The sequence below is a fragment of the Centrocercus urophasianus genome, unplaced genomic scaffold, assembly GCF_019232065.1.
Source record: "Centrocercus urophasianus isolate 14NV4802_14NV808 unplaced genomic scaffold, USGS_Curo_1.0 seq_12, whole genome shotgun sequence".
In the NCBI taxonomy this organism is placed as follows: domain Eukaryota; kingdom Metazoa; phylum Chordata; class Aves; order Galliformes; family Phasianidae; genus Centrocercus; species Centrocercus urophasianus.
Window position 1 is genome coordinate 61,573,665 of NW_024884364.1, and position 5,379 is coordinate 61,579,043.

The 5,379-nt window shown below is 48.2% G+C and overlaps 1 non-coding gene across 1 annotated transcript; it reads right to left on the bottom strand.

Annotated features, from left to right (window-relative positions):
* Positions 1-2,083: 2,083 nt before the first annotated feature.
* Positions 2,084-2,156, bottom strand: TRNAV-AAC. The gene has a single exon. It is a non-coding gene; the product is annotated as a tRNA-Val (tRNA).
* Between the last annotated feature and the right edge of the window lie 3,223 nt (positions 2,157-5,379).

The window sequence follows — 5,379 nt, forward strand, 5'->3', positions numbered from 1 at the left end:
TTTTTTTTCTCCTTGACTACCTTTCATAATGTTTCATTAACCTTGGTGGATAACTTCAGCAAGGACATTTATTTGCCAGAACCAAGGAAGTCGGGTCGTTGTGTATTGGTTATGTATAAAGATGTTTTCTGTTCTGAAAAGAAAGTTCCTTTTCTGTTCCCTTTCCTTTTTCTCTGTTCTCTTTTCTCCCGACATTTTTTGTGATGCTGTGTAACTTAAAAAATAGAGCTCTTTAATGTAGGTGTTCTATAGCAAGCAGTAGAGTGCAGTTCTTTGATGTGTATATTCCAGGTCACTTTCTTCTCATATTTTGCATCACTTAACATCTCCGTGGCCATGGTAGGTAATTATCTTATCTATTAGATAAATTTCTTTGACTACGTGTATATGCAGCTGAACTGAAATGCCTTAAAAGTTAGAAAACTAGGTATTTTTGGCATCTTCCTTTCCCTGACTCCAATCTTTTCCAACCCAGCTTCTCCAGTTTTACTTTCTGACATTGCTGCAGTTCTGTCTAGAAACCTGTTGCTGTCCTCACTTCACCCCATGCAATTCACATGAACCTAGTGTCTCCCAGCTTTCAGGCAATGATTCATACCTCCTACCCAAGGTTGAAGCTGTCAAACTGCACAGGTTTTTCTTCGACAAATGACTGTCCTGTTAAAAAGCAGCCAACACGTCTACGCAGTATGTGCTATAGCAGTTGGGGACAAGAAGAGGGAGTGTTGGGCCCCTCTCTCTCCAGCTCTTGTAGCTGAAATTATATTTCCACAAGGGGAAAAAAAAAAAAAAAAGTATAAAAGAAATATGCAGGTTGAATATATCCTGAGTATAGAGTGGTGTTGACATCATCTTTATGTGACTTGATTTGGAGAAAATAATAATAATGAAGTGTGAAAATCTGAAAATTGATCCACTTGAACATAGGAAGGCAGCCTCAGAAAAACCACAGAAGGTCAGTTCCTCTTCCCATTACACTACAATGTCTCAGCTGCATGGAATAGTATTCCACTGCATGCTTGGCATTTTGGTAATGTTCATACCATAGGAATTTCCATGGCTTCTTCTAGATAGTCTCTACTCTTTTACTTGGAAAGTTTCTTGGTGCAACCACCCTGGAATTTCCCACCAGTAGCAGGTTAAGGAAGGAGCTGACTGACAGCTCAAAATAATTTCAAATTCCTTGCGATTCAGAAAAGATATATAATGGCATGCTCCCAGGGAGTGGCAGGCAGCAGTAATTTCTTTGCAGGTTATGATAGTAATTTAGATTAATAACTATAAATGAAAGAAGGAGTACGCATTTCATGGAATCATAGAATCACGGAACGGTTTGGGCTGGCAGGGAGCTCAAAGCCCACCCAACTGCTGCCCTGGGCAGGGCTGCCCCTCACCAGCTCAGGCTGCCCAGGGCCCCATCCAACCTGGCCTTGAGTGCCTCCAGGGATGGGGCACCACAGCTTCTCTGGGCTGTGCCAGCACCTCGCTGCCCTCTGAGTAATCAATTCCTTCTGAACATCTAATCTAAGCTTTCCCTCTTTTAGTTCAAAGCCATTCTCCCTTGCCTTCCTTGATAGATCATCATGTAAAAACTTTGTTTCCCCTCCTGCTTTTAATCTCCCTTTAAGTTGCAGAAGGCCACAATGATGTCTCCCTGAAGCCTTTTCTTCTCGAAGCTGAACAAGCCCAGCTGCTATGCCTGACTTCATAGGAGACGTGCTCCAGCCTTCTGATATTTTTCATGGCTCTCCTCTGGACCGGCTCCTACAGTTCCACACTCTTCTTTTGCCCAAGGCCCCAAGCTTGGATGCAGTACAACGGATGTGGCTTCATAAGAACAGAGCAGAGGGGCAGGATCGCCTTCCACTCCCTGCTGGCCACCCCTCAGCTGATGCAGGCCAGAAAATGGTTGGCGTTGTGGGCTGCAAGTGCGCAGTGCTGGTGTGGTGTGCAGGTTGTAATTTGGGCGCTTGGTGGTCGTTTTGCGCAGGGCTGCTGTGAGTGAGTTGGTGTGTCCGCGCTTGCACGCAGGTAGGAGGTTGTGGGCTGAAAGCAGGCGGCGTTGGAGTGGAGGGGAAAAGGATGTTTCCGCCTGGTTTCGAACCAGGGACCTTTCGCGTGTTAGGCGAACGTGATAACCACTACACTACGGAAACGGCGCGCGCTGTGGAGTGCGTCGGCCCCACCCACACGTTTCCCTGAAGGCTTCAATCCACGAGACGCCTCGGTGGCTGCACGCGGGCCAGGAGCGCTGCTTCCTTCACATCTCTTCAGACAGGAGCTTCAAAAGATGCACGGCCTCCTCCTGCCTCACTCCCATGAAGCTTTCGTTCCTATTTCATACTTTCCTTCTAAAGTCATATAAAACATTTCTACAGTTTGCAGCTTCTCAGGCATGGGGTCTTCCCTCTGCCTGCTGGTGTCCTAGCTGTGAGCAGTCTGTCTTCTCCTCCAACCGTCCATTTTTGCTATCCAGGTTACATAGCATACACAGGAGGAACGAGATTTAAGATTTAAGCTCTCTCATGGGATCTTCCCTGAGAGAGGAGCTTTGCAGGACGGCTCAGTCAGACCTAGCTGCCTAAAGAGCCGTCCCCAGCTCCCGTTCCAGCTTTGCATCTGCTCTCTGCTCCTTTCTCAGCCATCTAATGCCAGGCTCTGTCCTGGAAGAAAAACTAGTCATGAAAAAATATTGGCCTTCTATCAGGTTTGCTCATGTTTTGCTCCAACATGGGAAGTGTCAGGGTAGGACTGCCACTTTTAGGACAGCAGGTAGCTCCAAGCCCTTTGTGACAGCTTTCTGCTGGGGTCCTCACTGTGTTCTCAGCTTTTCTGTGCTTTGCTCAAGGCTCTGAAATATCAGCAAGTGTCTTGTTGTTGTTGTTGTTTTTCCATACCAGTACTAGTTTCTATTCTCCCAAGAACCATAAGTCACAGCCTGTAGCTCTTATTTTTTCATAACTTTTTCAGATTTCTCACTTGAGAGAAAGCCTTTCAGCCTGCAGGGATTTTCCTCTACACTTAGTCTCACCTGAATCTCCTCAATGACTTTCAGCACAATTAGCTTGGTAAATAAACTTTTAAATGTTGTAGTTTGCAGGAACACTGTGAAAGATTTCTGTTTGGCTTGATATGGCTGCTTTGAAGTGATAATCTACTGGGTCAGGCGGGGTACTGTCAAAGTAAAATGAACTATAGAGAGATATGGAGGTGGTGTGCATGATCTCGGACACCTTATACAGCTATTGCTTCATTTCCATTTTAGATGCCCAGTCCCCAAAGCAGGGAAGGTGACCTCAGAACAAAAGCCTGCATTACTTGGGCAAAGGAAAGAGGCACCACGAAAGGCTTCCAGGAGATCCTTACCACCAAGGCATCAGTCTTTCTGGACTGAGTGGAAATCAATAGGAAATGACAGCTCCTATGACTGAAAGTTGCTTATTGAGCACAGGAAGGAATTTACCTGCCTTTTGCATAGCAGCTGATTATTTAGAGTGTTTGCCCAGCGAGCCATAAAGTCACTGCAGGCCTTTCTCAGCTCTCCCCTGCCAAGATTTCAGTCTGTTCTTTGGGAAAGTGGCAGTGAGAGGAAAAGAGGGAATGGCTTCAAGTTGCGCCGGGGGGAGGTTCAACCTGAATATTAGGAAAAACATCTTCTCAGAAAGAGTGGTGATGGGCTGGAACAGGCTGCTCAGGGAGGTGGTGGAGTCACCGTCCCTGGAGGCGTTCAAGAACCATGTGGATGTGGCACTGATGGACATGGTTAATGGGCATGGTGGGCATGGGCTGTCGGTTGAACTAGATGATCTGAGAGGTCTTTTCCAACCTTAATGATTCTATGATTCTGTTCTATTCTATGCTTTGGTGCGATTCCAAGTCCTGTTGAGGCATGCTAGGCCAAAAGGAGCCAGAAGACACCATCCAGCTGGATGTAGGTCTCTACTCTACTGCCTGTAATGAACATTGCCAACACAGAGACTGTCCTGGAAGCATATTTCCTAACCAACATTGCCAACACAGAGACTGTCCTGGAAGCATATTTCCTAACCAAGCATCCCAGCACCCAGCTATAGACTCTCCTTGTTTCCTTCCTTCAGGCCTTGTAACCCCTTTGCTCCTGCTGCTCTCAGGCACAGGACAGAACACCCTGCCTCCATAAGCATTCATGTAGATTGCATGTTTAACCGGGACACTAAATATTCAGGTGGTGGGGCCCTAAAATTCCATGTAAAGCTAGAGCTTTTGTCAGGTGTGCAACCAGCACCTCAGGCTTCTCTACAATGCTTGAGTGAATATGGAGGTGGGTCACAGCTGAGCTTTACATGGAGACAGGGTGTCCACACTGCCCACCTCCAGGGATACCATCACCCTGTGAGCACTGTTTATGACCAACGAGGAGAAAACTTACACGTGGGCTTTAGGTAATTCTGGAAAATAGCTGCTGCACAGATGCATAGGTACTTTAGCCAGAAGTCAAGCAGGGCTCTCACCTGTGGGTGATGTACCTTCACACCAATTTCACCATTCCATCAGCCAGCAGAAAGCTGCTTCGTCCTCAGGGACTTGTGGCTGCTCTGCCTTTATGCTGTTTGCAAGCTTTCTGCCTCTGGTGCCAGCACACACAGCATGCAAGCAGCAGGGTGTGAGCGAGCTGCTTACAACACCGGGGCAGAAACAGACGCATCCACGCTGCCATTTATCGTCAAACTCCAAACCTCGTACCAAGTGTTGTTGCAGCCTCCATCACACGGGGCGATAATTATGACATTCTCAGCGTTTCCCTTTTGTTGGGCATTAAGTGCCAGCGGGGAATCCGAGCGGCTCTTTGTTGCGCTCAACTCCACCGGGGCTCTCCAACCCAAACAACCTCCCTGCCCCCCTCCCTCAGGCAACGCGCTGGCTGAGACGGGCAGACAATGAACTCGGGGAAAATAATTAAAATATATGTATATTAAAAAAGGAAAAAAGAAAAAGCGGAGACGCGACACGCGTGGTCGGGTCCGTTCCGAGCACAGAGAGAAAGGCTCTGAGGGGCGGGGGCTCCGGGCAGGTACCGGGGCGGGGCGCTGGGAGGCCGCCACAGCCCGCTCCAGTGGCCGAGCACCACAGGGAGGCGGCGGCGAGCGGCCAGCCGGGAGAGAGGGCACGGAGAGGCACGGGAGCGATCGGGTGTACCGTGCCGCAAAGAAAGACCCGGTGGGAAAGTGGAAGCGCCACTGGAGGAGAGGCGACTGTGCCTCGGCTGCGTCTATTCGAGGTGAGTGCCGGGCTGGGAGGCACAGCCCTTGTGAAGGAGGCACGGCTGGGGAGCTGATTCTGCGAGTGTGGTTGGTGTGTGGATGTTTGTTTTTTTTTTTTTCTTTTTTAATATACATATAT